Source organism: Macaca thibetana, chromosome X (assembly GCF_024542745.1).
Source record: "Macaca thibetana thibetana isolate TM-01 chromosome X, ASM2454274v1, whole genome shotgun sequence".
NCBI classification, from domain to species: domain Eukaryota; kingdom Metazoa; phylum Chordata; class Mammalia; order Primates; family Cercopithecidae; genus Macaca; species Macaca thibetana.
In genome coordinates, this window is record NC_065598.1 from 143,288,652 (window position 1) to 143,302,157 (window position 13,506).

A 13,506-nucleotide genomic window follows, 5' to 3' on the forward strand; every position below is an offset into this window, starting at 1 on the left:
AAACTACCATTTGATCCAGCAATCCCACTACTGGGTGTGTACCCAGAGGAAAATAAGTCATTATACGAAAAAGATACTTGCACGTGCATGTTTATAGTAGCACAATTCACAATTATAAAGATGTGGAACCAACCCAAATCCCCATTAATCAACTAGTGGATAAACTGTGATATACACAAACACACATACACACACACACACACACACACACACACACATCTATATATATATAGAGAGAGTATATCACATATATATGATATATACATATATGATGGAATACTACTCAGCCATGAAAAGGAATGAATTAATGGCATTTGCAGTGATCTGGATGAGATTGGAGACTATTATCCTAAGTGAAGTAACTCAGGAATGGAAAATCAAACATCTTATGTTCTCACTCATATGTAGGAGCTAAGCTATGAGAATGCAAAGGCTTATAAATGACACAATGGACTTTGGGGACTCAGGGAAAGATTAGGAAGGGGGTAAGGGATAAAAGACTACCAATTGGGTGCAGTGTATACTGCTCAGGTGATGGGTGCACCAAAATCTCACAAATCACCACTAAAGAACTTACTCAAGTAACCAAACACCACCTGTCCCCAGTAACCTACGGAAATTAAAAAAATTTTTTAAAAAGAAAGAAAATCAGATTCCAAAATGACAGCACTCCCAACGGCCAAAGACGGAACAATATGGAAATAAAATACACAATGATGATATTGGATTATAATTTGTAGAATAAAATTAACATCCATGAATCCATATTGATATAAATAATTGAAAAAATGGGGAGAGGGGTTGGGTAATTCATTCTAACAGAATAATGCCAATTGATAAATGTAGAAGGAAAGAGAGAAATGGAAAATAACCATTAAAACATCACAGTAATCTAGGCATTGTGGTGCATGCCTGTAGTCCCAATTACTTGGGAGACTGAGGCCTAAAGATTGCTTGAGTCAAGGAGTTCAAGGCCAGCCTGGGAAACACAGCAAGACCCCATCTGTTAAAACAAACAAAGAACCAACACAGTAAAGAAGAAATCTAGATGACCTCAAGTTTGCTGATGATATTTTAGATATAACACCAAAGGCACAATCCATGAAAGAAAAAATTGATGAGCTGGGAATCATTAAAATAAAAAAATTCTGCTCTGTGAAAGACACTGTCAAGAGAATGACAAGGCAAGCCACTGATTGAAAGATAACATTTATAAAAAGAAATCTGATAAAAGACTGTTATTCAAAAGAAAACACAAAACCAGACTAAAATATGAGCCAAAGACCTTAACAGACATCTCACTAAAGAAGATATACAGATAATGAATAAACATATGGTAAGATGCTCCACATCATATTATCAGAGAAATACAAATTAAAACAATGAGATACCACTACACATCAATTCAAATAGCCAAAATCCAGAACACGACAACATCAAATGCTGGTGAGGACGTGGAACAACAGTAACTCTCATTCATTGCTGGTGGGAATACAAAATGGTACAGACACTTTAGATGACATTTTGGCAAGTTCTTACTTAACTAAACATACTCTTACCATAAGATCCAGCAATTGTGCTTCTTGGTATTTACCCAAAGGAGTTGAAAACTCATGTCCACACCTACACACAGAAAAAGTTTATTCATAATTGCCAAAACTTAGAAGCAACTAAGATGTCCTTCAGTAATTGAATGGATAAACTGTAGTATATCCAGATAATGGAATATTATTCAGTGATAAAAAGAAATAAGCTATCAAGCCATGAAAATATATGGAGGAAACTTAAATGCACATTACCATGTGAAAGAAGCCAATATGAAAAGGCTACATATTGCATGATTCCAACTATATGACATTCTGGAAAAGGCAAACCTATGGAGAGAGTAAAAAAAAAAAACCAGTGGTTGTCCAGGGTTAAGAAAGGAGGGAGGAATGAATAGGCAGAAAACAGGGGACTTTTAGGGCAGTGAAACTACGTTTTATGATACTGTAATGGTGGATATATGTCATTATACATTTGTCCAAACCCATAGAATGTACAATGCCAAGAGTGAATCCTAATGTAAACTATGGATCCTCGGTGATAATGATGTGTCAGTGTAGGTTCATCAGTTTTAACAAATGCACCACTCTGTGGAGGATGTTGATAATGGGGAAGGCTGTGTATGTGTGGAGACAGAAGGTATATGGAAAATCTCTGTACTCTCTGCTCAGTTTTGCTGTGAAACTAAAAGTGTTCTAAAAAAAATAAACTTTGTTTAAAAATAAATAAATAGCTTTGGGCATATATAGTTTAAAAAGAAAGAAATACTTGCTTATCCCTAAAACTGGGGATGGTGAGAGCAAGCACGGAATAAGCAGAGAAGAGACTTCAAATTCACAACTATTAGGTTGGTGCAAAAATAATTGCAGTTTTTGCCATTACTTTTGATGACAGAAAGCCCAGTCACTTTTAAGCTAGGCACTGTTACAAATTTAACAGTCATTTTCCATTTCAACATCCCAAGAACCTGAGTTGATATTTTGTAAGTGGACATAAAAGATGTTCAAAAATGTGTTGTGACTTGCTCAAGGTTACACAGCTCTTAAATTGGAAGATTTCTGGTAATACTTATTTTTATGTTTATTTTTATTTTCTACATTTTCCTAGATTTGACATATATTTTGTTGGCGAATTTTTCAAACATCAAAGAAATATTAAATTATTTGAATTTGTTTAGGTCTTTTAAAGCAATTGTTTAAATATTCCTAGAGTACTACATTAAATCAATAGACTTATAGAAAACTTGGTGCTCGAGCTATACTTTTTGGCAGCCAGTGAGCAGGTAAAGCACTACTGCCTAGACGTAGAAAAGGAAGGGATTGGGGATGTGAACAACATGGATTTTAACTGTGAGGGTCTACTTATACGTGGATTTTTTTCAGTATGTTACATCTAGTATGCCTACCTCTCCTGCCTTCCCTTCTACTTCCTTCACCTCTTCTGTCTCTGCTACCCATGAGACAGCAAGACCATCCCCTCCTCTTTCTCTTCATCCTCAGCCTACTCAATGTGAAGATGATGAGGATAAAGACCTTTATGTAGATCCACTTCTGCTTAATGGAATAGTAAATATATTTTAAATATATTTTGTCTTCCTTATGATAGTTTTAATAAAACTTTATTTTCTCTAGCTTACCTTATAATAATACAATATATAATACATATAATATACAAAGTATGTTAATTTATTATTTCAATTGTCAGTAAGGCTTCTGGTCAACAGTAGGCTATTAGTAGTTTAGTGTTGGGGGAGTCAAAGTTTATATGCAGATATTTAACTGTTCTAGGGGTTGGTGCTCCAACCCATGTGTTGTTCAAGGGTCGGTCACATGTACTTTGAACCAGATTAGTCCTCTATCATAACAGCCCCAAATAATGTAAGGCCTCCTCAGACTTGACAAACATGATCTTTAGGTCTTAAACCCACTGATTAAAATGTTAAATTTGAGTACAGAGGAGCTAATAGTGATCCCAGTATACCTCACCATAAGAACTTTTTTAGGTCCTGTGAAGAACTACAAAATCCTAGTCATTTTTGGTAATCAGCGAGTAGTAAATTCATTTGGTTGTTCAAATTCCTCCCCTTCTAATGCTTCATTAGGTACTGACCCTTGACTCTCCATTGGAAAACACACTTGGGGAGACTGTGGGTAAAGGACTAGCTATAAGGAGATATTAAGCTGAAGTCTTCCAAAGTAATGTGGTGGAAAATGAGCTGTCAGTAAATCCTGGATCTTGTGTCATCCCGGCCCACTTTGTGACTTCAGCAAGGCTTTTTTCTTTTTTGTCTTCTCACTTTCTAAATGAGGGATGTCCTGGAAAGGAGTGGAACATTACAGAAGAACAGACCTCAATTTGAGTGTTGGCTCTTCAACCTATCAGCAGTGTGATGTTGAACAAGTTAGTTAAGTTCTTGAAGCCTTGGTTTCCTCACCTGCTGTGATGGTTAATTTTACATGTCAACTTGACTAAGCCATATGGGCAAAGATGTGAGGATAAACCGATTATTTTCATAGTCTCAAAATATCTTCCACAAGGTATTTATTAATTACAAGAAGAAAATTACCGTGGAGAAAGTCAGCAGATACATTATTAAGGTTAATGCCACCAAAGATAACATCACCAAATCCATGATGAGACATACTGAGAAAGTTACAGTATTACTTCTGTGATATTCTTGCCAAAAATGCATAGCCTCAATCTAATCATGAGAAAACATCAGATACACTCAAATTGAAAGACATTCTAAAAATAACTGACCAATATCATGAAAGTCAGGGACAGACTGAGTAACTATTTCAGACTGGAGAAGACTAGGGTGACAGGACAACTAAATGCAGTGTGGGATCCAGAATTGGATCCTCAGACAGAAAACAAAAATGTCATGAGAGCAGAAAGTGGTGACATTTGGATAGTTTCTGCAATTTAGTTACTAGTACTGTACCAATTGTAATTTGTATCAAAATACAAATAATTTATATGATTATATAAGATATTTACACTAGGGGAAGCTGGGTGAAGAGTAAATGGCACCTTTCTGTATTATTTTTGCAACTGCTCTGTATGCCTAAAGTTATTTCTTTAAAAAAAAAGTACAAATTAGAAAGACACAAAAATACCTGCCCTTCTGAAGCTATCATTCTGAGAAAAAAAAAGGAAAAAAAAAGAAAAAGCATAATCATATAAATTAAAAAAAACAAAAGCCCTGGACCTATCCCCCAGGAAATATAGTGAAAACCTGGGGTAAAGCACAGCCTTAAGCCTTCAAAGGCGTAAACACACAAACATAGATTCTTGCACTTTCATAGGTTCTGTTTGCTGACTTGAGTTGCTGCAATGGTTCTTTTATGATTCCTTGCTGTCTTTTCAATGTTAGTATGAATATATGGAGCCCTACATAGTTTGAATCAGGTGTAACAAGGACATCATCTCAGATTTCCCCACCCCTTTCAATTTCCTTCAATGGCTTTGTCTCTAAAATAGATTGTCTTTTCCACTTCTTCAAAGGAATATACCTCACTGAGAAGATTTCTACTAATTCACATCTCTTAGATAATACAAGGCAGATTTTTGAGACCCAGTGGGGATTGGCCTTGGGGAACTTCTGTGGAGAACCTACCCCAATCTGAAAGCAGAGTTAACCTCTTTTTATACAAAATTTTATATATATATATATATATATATATATATATATATATATATATATATATTCACTTAAAAGGTAATACAGGAGCATTATAAAAATTTTTGGAAAACACAGAAAAATAGAAAAACAAATCACCCACATCTCACCCCCTCGCCTCCCTCTGAAGACTATATATACTTTTTGGTACATTTGCTTCCTTCCAGTCTTCTTCTTATGCATCTGTTTCATGTAGTTCAGACTTATGTTTATATTATTTCATACATTTTCCTTTCATAATAAAACATTTTTCAGGTTATTACAAACCTTTTGTAAATATAACTGTAATGGCTGAATAATATTGCTTCATGTGGCTATTGTCTCAATCCCTTCTCCCCATTTTTTGATATTTCATTTGAAGGAATGCCTTGTTAGTTTATGTGAGCTTTAGGAGTTGTGCTACTCTTCTAGAGGATGCTGACTACTGGTGTGTTTTCAGAAAAGGCATTGTGATGGAGAGGAATGAGCTCTAGGCTTGTAGCAGAAGACATGGGTTCAAATTTTGAGTTTTTAATAAAGCTTTTAAACTTCATTTGCTCATTGTTCTTTTCTCATCCATTTCCTCAGTTGCAAAATGCCATAACTGATGCATAATCTTCAAGTTTCCCTTGAGTTGTAACATTCTATGATAAGATTATGTGTTTTCCTATAGACTTGTTTGAGTTCCTTATATATTCTGGTTATTAAATCCTTGTTGGATGGATAGTTTATAAATATTTTCTCCCATTCTGTAGGTTCTCTTCACTTTCTTTGTTTCCTTTGTTATGCAGAAGGTTTTTAGCTTGATATAATCCCATTTGTCTATTTTTTGCTTTTGTTGCCTGTGCTTTTGAAGTCTTATTAAAAAAAAAAACAAACAAAAAAACTTCTATCCAAAAAAAAAATCTTTACCCAGACCAATATCCTGTAGTGTTTCCCTGATGTTTTCTTTTAGTGGTCCCATAGTTTCAGGTCTTAGATTTAAGTCTTTAATCCATTTTGAGTTGACTTTTTTATATGATGAAAGATGGGAATCTAGTCTCACTCTTCTGCATATAGATTTCCAGTTTTCCCAGCAGCATTTATCAAAGAAACTGTCCTTTGCCCAAAGTATGTTCTGGCAACTTTTTAAAAAATGAGTTGGCAACAACTCAATAGTAAAAAACAAAACCAATTAATCTGATTAAAAATGGGCAAAAGACCTGCGTAGACATTTCTCAAAAGAAGACATACAAATAGCCAACAGGTATGTGAAAAGATGCTCAACAACAGTAATCATTAAGAAAATGCACATCAAAACTACAATGAAATATCCTATCATCCCAGTTAAAATGGCATTTATCTAAGAGACAGTTAGAATGGCTATTGTAAGAAAGACAACAAATAGCAAATGCTGGTGAGGATGCAGAGAAAGGGAAGTGCTCATACACCATTGCTGGGAATGTAAATTAATACAGCCACTGTGGAAAGCAGTATGGAAGTTCCTTACAAAACAACAGAACTACCACATGATCCAGCAATCCCACTGCTGAGTATATACCCCAAATAAAGGAAATCAGTATACTGAAGAGATCTGCACTCCCACATTTAGTGTAGCACTATTCACAATAGCCAAGATATGGGATCAACCTAAATATCTATCAGTGAACAAATATAAAGAAAATGTGATATATATACACAATGGAATATTATGCAGGCATAAAAAATGAAATCTTGTCATTTACAGCAACATGGATGGAACTGAAGGTCATATGTTAAGTGAAATAAACCAGGCACAGAAAAACAAATATTGCATGTTTTCACTCATGTGGTAACTAAAAAAGTAGATCTCACGGAGATACAGAATAGAATGGTGGTTAGCAGCGGTTTAGAGGTAAGGGGAGGTGGACTATAAAGAGAAGTTGGTTAATGAGTACCAAAACACAATTAGAAAGAAGGAATAAGTTCCAGTATTCAACAGTAGAGTTAGGCGACTATAGTTAATGATAATTTATTGTGTGTTTTAAGATAGAAAAACTGGAATGTTTCCAACACAAAGAAAAGATAAATATTTAAGGTGATGGGTAACCCAATACCCTGATTTAATCATTACATATTGTATACAGGTATCAAAATATCAAATATACCCTCAAAATATATACTAGTGTTATATACCAAAAAATTTTTAAATGTTTTTAGTCAAAATTTTTTATTCCGTTTTCAGCAATTTAAAAAGTTTTATATGTCAATGAATCATTATTGATATTGATGTTTACATGTTAATGCTTCAACATTTATAGAGGACATGGTTATATAGTTCAAAATGTCAGGAAATGCTACCTACATTTTTTGTCAGTAGGCATACTCTTTGGCATCTGGGACCTGTAAATGAACTCTTTACAATTTTTCTGTATTATCCCCAGTTTGTATAGAAAGCCTCTGTTTACACGTCACAGTGGCCTACATACTCTGAACCAAATTAATTGATGACTAAGGTACTGTTGGATGTCCGACAGGAACACTAGGCCCTTTCCTAATGGACTTATTGTTAGAAGTTTCTTCCTTATTTTATGTTTTTTTTAAAAAATAAATCTCACAGAGATTATAAACTTCTTGTTCCTATAAATGGTCCTGATGCCTGTTCAACCTTTAAAAATGTTAACTATAAACAAAATTACTGCAGAAAGTTTCTATCATCTTTTTATCAGTGAACTTCTAGAAACTACACTTTGGTGAGCGCTATGTAATGGTTCTAACTGGCTGCTTGGAGACCTGTAATAAAGGTTAATGCATTGAAAAACCTACTCATTTAAAATATGCTTTTGGTTAAAAGCAGACACTTTGACCAAAACTGGGGCATGTGAAAATGGAAAGAAAATACTAGAGAACATTTCCATTCTTCACTAGCTCTTGAATATGAGATCAAAAGATTTTCTTCACACTCACATTTGCCTCTGATGCATTCGAGGTGAATGAGAAAAGTAAGCAAAAGTTTTGTCTGCTTCAGAGATAAAATATGGTTGCCATTTGACCTAGGTGAAGCATTTTCCCATACAGAATCCAGCAGATCAGAGTGGGGAAGGGAGGATTCTATCATGATAGAAGATTTGGGGAGGCAGAATGGGGGCTGCATGTAGGACTTTACATGTGCTATGTAAATGATAACATGTTGAAGAAAACACACATTACTAATGAGGATAGTAGAAAATGAAAGTACAGCCAGAACATTTCCCATCCTAGAGACTGTGGCTTTCTTTTGGGTTTTGTTCTTTAACTGAGAATTACTTGGCACCTTACACTCAATAGAGTCAGTATAATTCATTCCAGGAAGGCATGTTTTAAATAAAGTGAATTTTATGTGCTTTCCAAGTAGAGCTGACCATTTTCTCTTTCAAGCAGTGGTATGGCAAAGTGTCTACTTAACCTGGAACCTTAAACTGAGAGCTTAATGAACACTTCTTGAAGATAGTTGATTACAGAGATAATCAATCCTAAAAAAAAAGTAAATCATTCTCTTACAGACTATCGGATGGAATTTTCATTTTTCTCCAAAGCATAAGTTTTTCCTTAATTTATAGTTCAAATGACAAGTATTTTAAAACATAAAATGGTATAAGATGCAGTGGTTTAGGATTTCAAGACTGCATAATTTGAGTTTCAATTGAGACTTGGGGGATCTCTTGGTGAGTAACCTGAGCCTCCAATGGACTACAGATAATCAATAAGGTTCCTGGTAGTGCTGATATTCTATGATATTTTAAAAAACCCTAAATGCTGGCAGAAAAGTAAAAGGCTATCTTGGGGCCATCATCCTACTGAGAAATGTAAGTGACTAAAATGCCATGATCTGATAAGTAAAGTCTCAAAGTATGGCCAGTTGACCTAAGGAGAAGCTATTGAGTGAGTCACAAGTGTGACACCTGGAAGTGCAGCTGGGTGAGGGATATGGCCCTCTTCCAAGCTGTGGTCTTTCAGAAGATTGTGAAAGTATTTTGGCCTCGAGTATACCTTTAAGTTGGATCCCTCACAGCAATGCAAAGTACACTATGGGGTGGAAATGGGCAGGCACTTGTTTGCCTGTTCACAGTAGATCCCATTATCACTGGTGGTGGGTCCAGAGGCATCTCATTCATTGAGGAGGTTGCAGGTTTATGGAAGAAAGAGTCTAAGTGGGGGCCATGGGAATAGTGGTGGAAGGTCTCCTCAGTCATTTAACTGTTACAATCCAGGCCAACTCTGGGTCATCCTGATCATACAGATGTGGTTTGATTGCTGTGAAAGGAGGAAGGATGAACCACCTAGTGGCAGGGAAGCATGGCCTCTTTGGAGCAGCAATTCCCAGGAGGTGAAGTGATTAGGCAAAGGTTCTAGAGGCGGAGGCCTCTGCTCTCCTTTCACCCACAGAACAACACAGCTTAATTGTATCTCTGATGGCTATCACTGAGCCCAAGCATCAAAGCTTTCAAGAATAATTCAGAACTTGAGGAGCTTACTGCATTCCATTTCCTGAAAATAAAAGAGGCAGAAGCAGCTAAAAGTTGACTTTAGGCAGTCATTTCATTTCTATTAATGACACCGCCAAGGATTTTATTGTTAGCAACTTATTAGAAAAATAAAAGTTTCTCACAATGCTAATAACCAGGATGCTTTAAACAAAGGCACTGATTTAAAACCCTTTAAATATTTCAGTATGAAAATCAATGATCTGAATTCCCTCCAAAAAATGATTATCAAGTAGAAATACGTTTATACATCTTAATAAATATTACTTTAAAAGCATGAAAACTTGCAACTGGAACCCATGCCTGGTTAATATATACCCTTTTGTAAACAAACTAACAACAACAACAAAAAACTAGAACAAAACATCCAACTACAGCTAGTACTCTTAGCACTGCTGATGTCACCTGATGGGGAAGCCTCTAAGACATCAACTCTCGGGATGATGAGAGCACACATTTATCTGGGGCTTTTTACCATTTACAAAGCACTTTCATATACATTAGGTTTCCTCTCTGGCCACTGGGAAAAATGCTTGACTTCCCTCTGGAATCCAGTCCTTCAGCCCTGCAGAGCTGGCTCCAGGAAGAAACTGTTGGCAACCACACTGCTGAATGGGGTGAGAGCAGCCCAGGGACAGCAGTCGGAGCTCCAGGAAGTAAATTTCTCAATCACCATATCAGACATGGAGATTATTGATCTGGGCAATTCAGGTGACTCTTCACTTTGCCTTCCTCATCATTATAAACTACCAATCTGCATTTGGCCATGGACTGGAGGTTATACAAAGGGACTTCAAATCAAGGAGCCATAGAATGCCAGAGTTGGACTGTTTCCAACTTCCTTAATTTGTATACAAGAAAATGGAGCCCTCAAGAAGTTAGAAGAATGAGCCAGGGATTCGTCATTGCATAGCAGCATAGTCATATGCAGAAGATAACTCCCTGTGGATGCCTTACAGCCCACCAACATGTGTTCCCCAAAAGTTGGCCAAAGAGGTTTCTTAGCCCTAGATTTATAATCTCCAGGAAAAAAGCCCATCTGAGTCTTCTTAAATGATGAAGCAAGAATTGCTCCACCGTATTCTTGCTTCCTGTTGCCTATTAGATTGACTTTCATTAATACAAGGGCATGGCTCAGTCAACTGCCTTCCTCCAATTCAGCCACAGTTGAGATCAGGGAAATTGCACCATGAGAATTTTTTTTCTAATCCAACAGTTAACTGATGCCACTTCAGTCCCAAACTCCCAGGGTATTATAGTTCATCAGGGTGGCCCTGAGACTATAAACAACAATGTGGTAAGTAGAACAAGCACTGGATTTCATGCCCAGCCCCAGCTGCTCAGTTGTCCCACCATGTACCCTTGGTGAAATCACTTTAACTTGTTTCCTCTACTGTTAAATGGAGCGTATGGTTAATTCTCTGCTTACCTCTCAGAGCTAAAGTGAGATGAAATACTTTGTGAATGTAGAATGGGGATAGTATGGCAGTGTGGATTAGTACATGGGCTTTGCCAGCAAACCAACTTTGGGACAAAACCTGGCTATGGCACTTATTAGCTCTGTGACTTTGAGTAAATACTCAGATTCTGTGAGCCGTGGTTTCCTCCTACAAAATAAGTAAGTACAATACTAGTATCTACCTCAGAGAATCATGCTGATGAGTAAATGAAATAATGTATATACAATGCTTAGTACCGTGCCTGGTACATAGTGGCTCAATCAATATTATCTGTTATATTGTTATGCTAAATATGTAAAAGGAATTACAGCAACATATCATCTAAAATCAGAATAACGTGACCTTTCAAGTACCATAAACCTAATTAAGCAGATGATTGACATAAGGTCACATGGTGTTTCATATTTAGGACCTAGTAGGAATCCAGAGCCAGGGACTTTAGAAGAGCTCTGAAATGGGATCATTACCTATGATAACCAGAAAACTCAAGGGTAGGTTCTTTCAATCATGATACCTGATTGAGATCCAAAATATAAATGGTAGAAACAGGAGTTGTGAAAAAAAAATACATATGCATATTCAGGAAGTTCAGAGAATTGTCCTGACCCAATTTGAAATCAACTCCTGAGATTGCTACCTATACAGAGGCTGGTTAGATAGATCCTGGAAGGGCCTAGTATGTGTCAGATACCATCCTGGGCTTTGACGACATAGACTCAGGCCCTGCCCTCATGAGGCTTACAGTTTCTAGGGAGAACTGATATTGAAATAGGCTGGGCACTGTGGCTCATGCCTGTAATCCCAACAGTTTGGGAGGCCGAGGTGTGTGGATCACTTGAAGTGAGGAGTTCGGGACCAGCTTGGCCAATATTGTGAAACCCCATCTCTACTAAAAAATACAAAAAATTAGCTGGGCGTAGTGGCGTGTCCCTGTAATCCCAGCTACTGAGGAGGCTGAGGCAGGAGAACCTGGAAAGCGGAGGTTGCAGTGAACTGAGATCATACCACTGCCCATGCGCTACAGCCTAGGTGACAGAGTGGGACTCCATCTCAAAAAATAAAAAAAATAAAAAAAAAATAAAATTGAAGTATATCTTTAGAAGGATCATTCTGGATATTGCAGCCCATGTGTGGAAACTGCCCCAAATTCAGAGTCATGTCACTCCATTCTAAACTCATGGCAGCACCAAGTGGTTCTGTCAGAAGAGGAGCCACAGTTATGAAAGGTGGTAGTCCCCATGGTGTCCATGGAATTCTTTACAGCAAGCTTCCCCAAATGAACTGTAACCTGGATCATAAGTTCTTCCTAGAAAGTAAGTCAGCCTGACAGCATACCAGGTCAGAAACAAATGCTTCATATTTTAAGTGGAAATCTGTGGTGTGACACAATGACACATGTATCACACGCTGTCAATTTGTTCATTTCCTGTAACTGACATGCACAGTGCAACTTTCTTAAATTAATCCTAATTTTTAGACACTATCTACCCGAATCTACATGACATTGCCTTTAGTACAATTGTACAAATGGAGGATTTCAAGTTCTTTGAAACAAAGATTAGTACCTGGAGACTACAAATTAAACTCCTTTAAAAGTAATTCAAGTCAAAAATCTCACTTTAGAAAATCTGAAAATCAGCATTTCTATAAAACCAATCCTTCTTAAAAACAATTTCTGGTTTTATCTCAATGGATTGAGTCATGGAGTCTCAGTTTTGATCCTTTCCTGTCAGAAAAGATGGCTTTCTGTTGGCCCATGGGTTCTCCCAGTAGGTTCCTTTTGGTTGGGGTTTTGTGACTAGGGGAAATTGGTGAGGCACTGGCAGGGACAGGGGAGGCAGTCAGAATGGGAGAAGTCAACAGAGGGAGAAGAATCAGAGGGAGAGAAGGTTGTGCCTGCAGTTTCTAAAATATTCGGTTGAACTGAGAGTTCTGAAACTGGGGCCTGAGGTGGGTTTTGCTAGGTAAGAAAGGAGCTTTTCCAGCCAAAACAAGGGCATTAGGCTGGTGAGGAGGAATATTCCATCTTAGCTAAGATGCCGTAGTGAGTGGAATGAGAGGGAAGCAACTGAATCCCCACCACAGGCTAGATGACAGCTTGATGATCCCAGTATGACAGCAGCAGTGGGCCCTCCCTCCAGATAGCCTTTTTATTTCCTCTTGCTACTGTCCTCCATGCAAAGTGCTTTCTCCTCCCTCCTGCTAGCTTTTGGTGGAGGAAGCATGGCTTGGATCCAGCATCCTGCCCGAATATTTGAGGATTCATTGAAGAGCTGAGTTCTTGGGCCCCTGGCCCCATCACAGCCAGAGATGCACAGAGTGAGGAGGAAGGGAAAAAACACACCTTGGATCAGAGAAG